The following is a 10743-nucleotide window of genomic DNA, read 5'->3' as shown; positions in this document are numbered from 1 at the left end:
AAGTTGAAAACAGCAAATGACACCAAAGGGTCAAACCTTTTAATCCATCTTTGTAAGCTGTGACAACCTTACACCAACAATGTGATGTGGCAATGCAATATTAACTGCTGTGACTTGATGGAATTTTTATGGTATCTTTTTGTAGTCAAAAATAAAGTAGCTTACAAGTGTTATAGGATTAAGTCTTTTATATGTAGTCTGCCAGATTCTCATCACTGTATCTGTGTGTTTTTTGTTTTTTGTTTTTTTTTTTTAAAGATAAAGGGGTGGCAGGGAGTAGCTGTTATTTTAAACACTCTCTGTCTTACCTTGTGTCGTGGTTCTGCTCGAGTGGGCAGCCGAGCTCCACCACAGCCGCTCTCTCACTCTCCCTCCTCAAAGAGGAATGGGGAGAAAATACGTGAAAGGGGCTCAAGGATTGAGATAAGGACGAGAAAATCACGCAATAATTAGTGTAACGGGCAAACCAGACTCAGCATAAGAAGACAGATAGTAAGATTTATTGCTCATTACTAACAAGCTAGAGAAGTGAGAAACAAAGGAAAGAAACCAAAAGCACCTCCCCCCCCCCATCCACCCTCTTCCACCTCCTCCCCCCGAGCGGCGCAGGGGAACGGGGGAATGGGGGTTATGGTCAGTCTACAGCACTTCTCTGCCGCTCCTTCTCGGTCACTCTCATCCCCTGTGCTGTGGGGTCCCACCCACGGGATGCAGTCCTTGACGAACTGATCCGGCGTGGGCTTCCCACAGGCAGCAGCTCTTCAAGAACTGCTCCAGATATGGGTCCGTACCACGGGGTCCATCCCTCAGGAGCAAACTGCTCCAACCTGGCTCCCCTACGGGCAGCAGCTCCTGCCAGGTCACCTGCTCCTGCGTGGTCTCCTCTCCACGAGCTACAGGTCCGGCCCGGAATCTGCTCCGGCAGGGGTCTTCCACAGGCGGCAGCCTCCGTCGGTGCAGGGCCACCTGCTCCACCGTGGTCTCCTCCACGGGCTGCAGCGTGAAACCCTGCTCCACCGTGGTACTCCATGGGCTGCAGGGGGACATCCTGCTTCACCATGGTCCTCACCACAGGCCGCAGGGGACTTCTGCTCCAGCGCCTGGAGCACCTCTCCCCCTCCTTCTACACTGACCTTGGCACCTGCAAGGCTGTTTCTCACTCCCTTGACTCTCCCGGCTGCTGTGTGGCGCAGCGTTTTTTTCCCTGTCTTAAATATGCTCTCACAGAGGCGCAAAACAACATCGCTTATTGGCTCAGATCTGGAAAACAACGGGGCCCTTCCCAAACATGGGGCGGCTTCTAGATCTTTCTCACAGAAACCACCCCTATGGCCCCCTGCTACCAAAACCTTGCCACGTAAACCCACTACACCTTGTGATGCCCCTGGTAGGCTTTACTGACTATTTAATACTTTTGCTTAAACCTGTAGTCAGTATTGAGAAAAGATATCTTGATTGTTCACAACCTAATATGTCCTTTTATCTCCTGGAATAGCTTTGTGAAGAATACATAGTGTCATGCTATGTTCCAAGTTACCCTGTAATATGGCAACTTGGGACTCAAGCATGTAGGGCTAGCTCCTTGTATGGTCCCACCATAGTGGACTACTACTTGCTTCTGTAATTTCCACTCTGTATGGACAATTATTGTTTGAGACTAATAAATTCTCTTAACCTTATTGTACCAGCAAAAGTAAGCATAATTTAATAGTGCTAAATTCCAGGGAGGAATAGTTATGAAGTTTTATTACAAGTTAACTAAACGTGGTAATGTTAGAGGAAAAAAAATAATCAAAGCTGTTGTTTAGAGATGATTGCTTGGCTGTTCTTGATTGTCTTTGGATGTAATTTGCTATCATCACTGTGAGAAACGATGAGTGACCCTTGACCTCTAAGCCACCAAGCTGGACCCGACACCAGAGCCCCTGCCTCAGACCAGACCCTGAAGACCCCACTCTGCGCCTGTCTCTGGAGCCCCAGATCCAACCCTAAAGCCCCAGTCCTCATTCTGACCCTGAGCGCCAGACCTGGACCCCTGCCACCGCCCAGGACCCTGGACCCAAGAGTTTGCCCTGACCACAAGCCCCAACTCTGAGCCCCTGACCCTAGAACTGACCCCAGACTCTGGAGTCCCCACTCCAGAGCTAGCTATGAGCCCTGGACCATGGAGCTGACACATATCTAACCCCAAGCCCCATCCCTGAGTGCCAACCCCAGGCCCTACTCCAGACCTGACCCTGAGCCCTGAACCCAAATCCAACCCAAAGACCTGGACTGAGAGCTAACCCCTGTATTTGGCCTTGAGCCCATGGCCCAGACCCGGACTTGAGATCCAGACCCACACCTGGACCAGATACTGAACCCTGGACCTGGACCCGAGCCCCAGTGCTGAGCCCATGACTGGAACTGACCCTGAGCCCCAACCCCAAGCCCCAGCCCAAAGTCCTGATGCTGAGCTCCCCATCCCTGGAGCTGACCCTGCCCTTGAACCTGGAGCTAACCCCAAGCCTGAAACCTGAGCCCCAACCCCATGCCCACAACCTCGGACCCTTGACCATGGAAACATGATCTCGGAACCTCCAACACAGTCAAAGCCTGACCCTGGAGCTGAGCCCTGGAACTGGACCTGGCCCAACACTGAGCCCCAACCTGGAGCTAAATCTGAGCCTTGGACCCAAGTCCTGGCCCCCGTAGCTAACCCCAAGACCCAACTCCATAGTTGACCTGGAGCCCCACCTGGGATCTGTCCTTGAGTCCTGGACCCAGACCTGGCCCAAGGACCTGGACCCGGAACTGACCCTAAGCACCAACCCTGTGCTGCAGTCCCAAGCCCGAGCCCTGGACCCTCAACTCCGAAGCTGAGCACAAGCCCCGGACCTGGAGCTGAGCCTGAGCCTCAGACCAAGCTGGAGCTGACCCCGACCACCGAAATGGCCTTCAGACCTGGACCCAGAGCTAATCCTGAGTCTCAAGCCTGAGCCCAATCCTGGACCCTTGAGCCCAGAGCCCGAGCACCCAGAATGGACCCCAGACCGAGCTAACCCCAATTCCCCACACTGAGCCCAAACCCTAAGCCTGAGCCCCATTGACTCAACCTGGGACGACTGACCCTGGACCCCTGACCCCGTAGCCACCACCCTGGAGCTGACCCCAAGACCCAAACCAGAAGCTGACCCTGAGCCTCAGAACAGACACTGGACCCAGTGCCCCAAAGCCAGACCCCAACCCTGAGCCCTTGACCACAAGCTGCTGACCCCATAGCTGCCTGTGACCCCGGAGATAACCCCGACCCGTGACCCCCAGAACAGAACCTGGAGCCGGAGCTAACCCTGAGCCCCAGCCCCAGCCCCTCGATCCCAGACACTCAACCCATGACCCTGGATGCTGAGCCCCAACCCCAAGACACAAGCTCCAGCCCCGAGCCTCAAACCCAAGCCCAAGCCCTGGACCTGACCCTGAGGCAGGGACCTGAGCCCCAGACTCTGAAGCTGACCCTGAATTCTGACCAAGGAGCTGACCCCAAGCCTCCAACCCTCGGAACAGAGCCCAGACCCAGAGCCCCGACTCTGAGCCCCAACCTCAAGCCCCCGACCCCAGAGCTGACACCGGACCTGGAGCTGACCCCAGACCTGGAGCTAACCCTGAGCCCCACACCTGAGCCCCAACCCCAACCCCGCACCCTCGACCCCAAACCCTTGATCCTGGAAACACAACCCCTGATCCCCACCCCTAGAACCGGGCTCAACCCCAAGCCCCAACCTTGAGCCCCAGCCCCGAGCCCCAACCCTGAGTCCCTGACCCCAAATCTGACCCTGAACCTGGTGCTAGCCCCGAGCCCCAAACCTGAGCCTCAACCCTGCACCCTCAACCCCAAACTTGGATACATGACCCCAGAGCCTCCAACCGGGACCCGACTCCAGAGCCCCTGACCCCGACCCCCAGAACCAGGCTTGACCCTGAGGCCCAACCTATGAACTCCAAGCCCCAACCCCAGACCCTCGACCATGTAGACCCTACCCTGAATGTGGCGCCGTACATGTTTTTTATGGTCCTAATTAGGATTCAGCTCAGTGTTCCAGTTAGGGTTACATTTAGGGTTGTTTGGAAAGAGAGAAGGCATAGCATCCTGTTGTGTGTGGGGGGGTTGCATAAAGGCTCCACAAGGGAGCCTGCTCCCCAGACCTTCTTCCTACACCTGTTCTGCAGATCTGGTCACAAGACCTGGTCCCCAGAACTTGTCCCCAGACCTGGTCCGCAAACCTGGTTCCCAGATCTGGTCCCCACACCTCATCCCCAAGTCTAGTCCTCACACCTGGTCCCAAACCCAGTCCCCAGAGCTGGTCCCAAGACCTGGTCTGCAGATCTGGTCCCAAGACCTTGTCCCCACACCTGGTCCCTGAACTGGGTCCCCAGGGCTGCTCCCCAGACCTGGCCCCCTGATGTGGTCCCCAGCTCTAGTCCCCACACAGAGTCATCTAGGTTGGAAGAGACCTCCAAGATCATCGAGTCCAACCTCTGACCTAACACTAATAGTCCTCCACCAAACCATATCCCTAAGCTCTACATCTAAACGTCTTTTAAAGACCTCCAGTGATGGTGACTCAACCACTTCCCTGGGCAGCCCATTCCAATGCCTAACAACCCTTTCAGTAAAGATCTTCCTAATATCCAACCTAAACCTCCCCTGACACAACTTTAGCCCATTCCCCCTCCTCCTGTCACCAGGCATGTGGGAGAACAGGCCAACCCCCACCTCGCTACAGCCTCCTTTAAGGTACCTGTAGAGTGCGATAAGGTCACCCCTGAGCCTCCTCTTCTCCAGGCTGAACAATCCCAGCTCCCTCAACTGCTCTTCATAATACTTGTAACACCTTGTCCCCAGATCTGGTCCCCAAACCTGCTCTCTAGATCTCGTCCAGAGATATTTTCCCCAGACTTGGTCCCCCAGATCTGATCCAAAGAACTGGTCTGCAGACCTCGTCCCCAGATCCAGTTACCAGACCTGATCCCGAGACCTGGTCCCCACACCTGGTCTCCAGCTCTTCTCCCAGCATCTGGTTCTCAGGGCTGGTCCCCAGAGCTAGTCCCCAGATTTTTTTTGCCAGGAACATGATTTGACAGAGCAGTCAACTGTTTCTTTAGCTTGTGAGGATGGTCTCTGGCTTGAAGAGAACCAGTTCTCAGCCTGTCTCTACAAATAGTTACTTAGGGCTAAAATCTGAGTGGCTGCTAGCTCATTATGGCTCTGGCTGTAGAGTCTTTAGACCTTGAAGCCTTCTAGATTTCAAGTGCTTGGAATTCATATAATAGAGGGATATTTAGGAGGGGTTGCCAGCTAACTTGTGTTTGGGAAATTGTGGGGTACGGTTCCTTTTTTTGGTTACATTTTACTCCCTAGATATATCCAGCCATTTGTGTAACTGTCCAGAGGATTCACAAAGTGCTTCAGTACACATGGCAAGGGGCTTGACCGTGTAAGTGCAGTATTACAAAGAAATTGAGCAGGGTCACCTTTTTCATCTATAAAAGATAAGTCTGTGATTACCTCTGCCAGGGCTGCTGCACGGCCTTTTGGCATTTGTGGATCTGAGGGTGGTTTTTTTCTTTCTGTCTCTGGTCTCTGTGTTTGAGTCCTCTGTAGGGAGCTGTACTGTTTGCGTGTCCATCACACACGACCTCTTTGTTTCTTGTAGCCTAGGTCATAGGCATGGACTAAGCTGGAAAGCTGAACGAGGGCGAGTGGATGGCAGTGTCGGCCCTGAGTTGGTGGATAGATTCTGTTAGTCTGTTTTGCCTTTGGGGCAGGCTTGGTGTTGTGGTTTAACCCAGTCAGCAGCTAAACACCACACAGCCATTTGCTCACCCTCTACCCTCCCCCTCTGGGATGGGGGAGAGAAACGGGAAAGTGAAGACTGAGTTGAGATAAAGACAGTTCATTAAGACAGGAAAATAATCATGACAGTAATAATAATACTACTAATAATGTGCACGAAACAAGTGATGCACAATGCAATTGCTCACCACCTTCTGACCGATGCCCAGCCTAACCCCGAGTAATCGGCCCTCCCACCCCAACCAGCCACCCCATATGTTGTTTAGCATGACATCAGATGGTACACAGGAGCAGGGAGCGTGATGCATCTCTTTGGGATGTTGGGTGAGCAAAGCGGTGATACTGGGTTGGGGGATGTGGGTCTGGGGCATCTTGGCTAGAAAAGGAAAGAAGAGGAGTGGTTACAGACTGTTCTGTGGATTGTCACATTTGTCTGTTCTTTCTCCTTGGTCTAAGCCCCGTGACCTTGGCTCAGCACAGTGAATGGAAGTGGTGAGCCTGGATTGGGAAGGTGAGTGGAGAAAAGTTGGAAAACAGGCGCTGTTTTTGGTTTGGTAGTCCATTGGTCCACCTCTGGCTAACTCATCTTTTCCAGGGACAAAGAAGATACTAGGAACAACCCCAGAAACACCCCCCGCATTGTTGCACATCCCTATCCCCAGAAACACACACACACACCCCCCTTGTTCCGCACCTCAACCCCCAGAAACAGAAACACACCCTCCTGTTGCAAAGTGCTATTCACAGAAACACACACACCACCCACCCCTTCTTGCACGCCCCTACCCCAGAAACACCGCCCCTTGATGTGCCCACCTACCCTTAGAGATCCCCCCCTTATTGTGCACCCCCACCCCCAGAACCACCCCCCCATTGCGCACCCCTACCCCCAAAAACAGCCCCCCCTTGTTGCACACTGCTAGCCCCAGAAACACCCCCCCTCACCCTTGTTGCCCACCCCTAACCTGAGAAACAGCCCCCCTCCTTGCACACCCCTACACCTATAGGTTCGGGTGAGGATTTCAGTGATTTTTTTTCGCGATTTCAGTGGTGGGCATCCCACAACTAGGAGCGCACCTACTAGTGACAGAGTACAGTTTATATACTTTCTTTCTTGCCGTCCAGGACCCTCCCATTTCCCCATTGATTGGGTATTCCGGGTTCACAGACATTCCGGGTTCATATCCAGTGCTTCACAGACAATACATGGCTTTCAGTTGCCGGCCTGTTACAAGTCAAATTTCTTTTGACTTCTTTACTCTTTGAGGTGGTGATGTTTCTTAGACAGTGATTTCCACCTAATTGCTCTAAGGATGCTGATCGTCTGCGTTTTCCAAGGTCTGTGTTAAGCTTTCTTATCAGTGCAAGCATATTTCAATACCACATTCCTTCCCTCTAAACAATGTAACTCTGTGCAAATCATTCTGTGCTCTGTGACACAAGCCCCAAAGGTGTACAAACAGCCCCAACCCTCCCCCAAGACCAAGGCCCCTACAGTGTACAAGCAGCTACTAATACCCCCCCCCCCCCCAGACACAGACACCCAGAGGCATGTAGAGGAATGGCTTGAGGGTAGAGGTCACCTAAACATTGAGCAATTAGATGAGGACGATCTTGCCAAATACCGCACACCGCTAGTATAAGATTAGGCTAACCGTAAAACATAAGGCTTGCAGCTGACAGCTGTAAAAGGGATAGAAGAACAGTGTCCTTGGAGCAAGGAATACAGTGTCCTTGGGGCTATAGTTAGCTCTAAAAAGAGAACTTGTGGTTATAGCTGTCTGCACTAACAGGATATAGCAATAATCAATCATGAGCTTAGCTTTTGTAACATGTATGAGCTAATTATCTTGTACCGAATATATATCGACTGAGCTATCTAGTAAAGTTGAAGCATACTGATCACTCATATTGAGTGCTTGTGTCTTCCTTCCGTCGACAACAGAGGCACATCCCAAAGGTGTACAAGCAGCTGCCACGCCCCCAGACACTGGCCCCAACCCCCCACCACATGCAGACCCCAAAAGCCTCATCACAGGCTCTGAACTCTACAGGCAGACTCCAAAACCCATGACAAAGCCCCAATGCCTCCAGACAGGTCCCAAATCCCAGACACATGCCCCAAACACTAAACATACACCAAAAAAAGTATTAGCGCTGGTGCCAAATGTTACAGACAGACCCAAAAGCCCAGGCACAAGCCCCAGATGCTCAAGGCTGAGACGTAACTTGGCTTTCTGAATTACTGGAAAGCAGCTGTCATTCTCAGATAAGTGTGCGCAGGCCAGATAGGATGGGGCTTCAGGCGCCTCTTCACCTGAGGAAACACACTGCCATCAGGCACTGCCATGCCACACAAGCTTTTTCTGCTAAAACACCCTTCTCAGATGCCCTGCGGCATGCAAGTGACATGCTTTGTTCCTATTCTAACGACTAATGTCACAGCCCACCTTGCCTGTGGCACCTGATGAACAGAAGAGAAAGCCACTGCATGGCTTGGAAACCATCCCTGCACGTGCTGCTCCTTGTCGCTCTCTGGCCTTATCTCAAATCCTCAGCCAGTTCTGTGGGGAGCCTGCCACGGCACCCGCAAAGCGAGACGGACACCTTTCAGAGTCACCTTGTGCTACTTGGCCGTTCTGCTCCAACCCAGCTCACAACCAGCCCGCCCTTCTCATGCTGCTCTTCAGAGTGGTGCAGCTTGGCTCCTCTGAGCCTGTGCGAGACACCTGCAAAAGAAAAAGAAAAGCACAGGCTGAGGCAGCACCCAAAGCCACAGCACAGCTGGGACAGTTACTCTCATCTGCTGCCTTACCTCTGCCCCCTCACCTGCCCTCGAGGCAGATGCTTCCATCTGCTCTTATGCCAGCTACAACACCTCTGAAATATAAACAGGATTTTTACTGTATTTTGTGTAGTTAAGTAACTGCAGTGACAGTCACACCCCTAAAGTAACTGCTACCTCTGCTCACGCTCACCTTGCCAGAGGCAGCTCTGGGTGTGATGTCCCATGTTGTACACCGTGTTTCAGCTTTAACAAATGAAAACAGTTGGAAGATAATAATTCAGCTGCCAGCATTAGCACCCATCCCTCAACAACACAAGCGACCCCATTTACAATATTATCATTTCAAAACAGCAGCCCCCTTGCCTCAGCACCTCAGAAGTAGACCAAGCCAGTCACCGAGCTGCCTACCGAGTGCTGGACAGTCCCAGGAGCTCTTTCCTGTGACCAGTTCCTCCTAACGTTTGCACTCTACAGGGCAGGGGAAAGAAATAAAAGTTTCAAAACCCCGTATCTGTAAGCTTTCAAGATTCAACAAACCTCCTCCAGCACACCGTTCAAGCACTATGCAAACAGCTGCTCACAAGCAGCTCAACTCTCCCACCCCCACATCTGCAAACACCACAGAGATGACTGTGCCAGCTGCCCTTCAGTACGCGCCCAGAGGAACACCGGGTGTCTTTGCCAAAACAGTCCAGATAATGTATTAGGATGGACTGCCACGTGAGGTGTCATCACTCGCTGCCAGGCAGGACAGCTCCAGACCACACACATACACACACAGGCACTCTACAAACATTACAAACACAACACAGAACACAAGGCACAAGAAAAAGTGACCCCCAGAGGGAAGTCCTACGGCAACAGCAAGTCAGAACAGGTGCTCTGCAGCAGACCCAGGGAGAGACTCAAATGTCACAACATGCGACTGGAAGCAACTGCCAGAACTGGGATGATGGAGGCATAAAAAGCCTACCTTCAAGACAAGAGACCAAAAGAACGTGGAGTGAAAACCCCATAAGAAGACACTTAGGAAATGAATTCCCAAGCAAGAGCTCCTGACGCGACCCAGATGACTTCTGCAAGAGTGAGGATGGAAACAGGTGCGATCTCAAACCAAATATGATGCAAAAGACCTGAAACAGATCTGCACCTTAAGCAGCGACTGCAAGACAAGAAGTGCTCGGATCAGACCCATGATGACAAAACGAGCATTTAGGACCTTTGGTAGCTGCGCCAAGTCACCTGTCTAGTCAGTCCAGTGCAAAAAGCAGGGAGGATATCAAGCCCCAGGGAGCACATAGCTCAGACCACATGCTGCAGGAGCAACACTACAAGACAGATGAACAGAAGGGAACCGTCCTGCCTGGCACACACTCACGCTACAAAATACCCCCTTCTCCTTCTATTAGCCTGGTGACCCGGCCTCAAACAGCCTGAGGGTGACCCACCCTGACCCGCCCTCACCGTGGCAAGAAGTACATTCAGCCAGCTGGCTCCACGCTGCTCTGGCTCCCAGCAGCCACCCCAGATATGCAAATACCAGGTGCTGCTCAACTTAGCTCTCAGATTGCTGGATGGTAAATTCTCTCCACCTCGAGAAATGCACAGGCACTGAGAGACATCTTAGTCAATTGCCAGGCTCATCATCATCTGCAAAAACAGAGTACCAGCATTCCCTAGCGTGCCGGCCCTGATGCCCACCTCCTCCGCAATGCTGACTACTACTGGTGCAACAAACCGCTGTGCAATGCCTCTCTGCTCCCAGCTCCTTTACCTCAGCTGCTCATTAGCTCTACATGAGAAATGGGCCCCTGCGGTGCCATGTTAAAATGGGCCTGGAAGGCCAGCCTCAGCTGGCACGAGGGCCGGCCATCCCAGGGCCTGGGGGCCAGCCTCAGGCGGCATGGGTGCCAGCCATCCCAGGGCCTGGGGGCCAGCCTCGGGTGGTGCCATGTTAAGGGGTGTAGCTGATTAACTGTTATGAGCCTGGTTGGATTTAGGGTACTGAACTACCACAATCGCAGATTTCACTAATAACGCATTAACCGTTAGGTGTCCAGTCAGATTCACCAATAATGCATTAACCATCTGGGGTCCGGTCGGATAGTCACCTATAATGTGC

The 10743-nt window shown here is 52.5% G+C and overlaps 2 long non-coding RNA genes across 3 annotated transcripts; both read right to left on the bottom strand.

The window, feature by feature from the left end:
* Positions 1–222: 222 nt before the first annotated feature.
* On the bottom strand, positions 223–3653 carry LOC137863087 (uncharacterized). Its single transcript, XR_011100683.1, has 2 exons — positions 1373–3653; positions 223–308 (listed from the first exon to the last, which is right to left on the bottom strand). It is a non-coding gene; the product is annotated as an uncharacterized lncRNA (long non-coding RNA).
* A 3732-nt stretch (positions 3654–7385) lies between these two features.
* LOC137863236 (uncharacterized) lies at positions 7386–10404 on the bottom strand. 2 transcript variants are annotated; one of them, XR_011100762.1, is made up of 5 exons: positions 9030–10403; positions 8812–8864; positions 8649–8713; positions 8284–8562; positions 7386–8150 (listed from the first exon to the last, which is right to left on the bottom strand). It is a non-coding gene; the product is annotated as an uncharacterized lncRNA (long non-coding RNA). The 2 variants fall into 2 exon arrangements; XR_011100761.1 differs by having other exon boundaries at positions 7386–8562; positions 9030–10404.
* Positions 10405–10743: the final 339 nt, after the last annotated feature.

This window comes from Anas acuta, chromosome 12 (genome assembly GCF_963932015.1).
Source record: "Anas acuta chromosome 12, bAnaAcu1.1, whole genome shotgun sequence".
NCBI lineage: Eukaryota > Metazoa > Chordata > Aves > Anseriformes > Anatidae > Anas > Anas acuta.
Note: the sequence above shows the minus strand (reverse complement) of the source record. Positions and strands in the feature narration are given on the sequence as shown.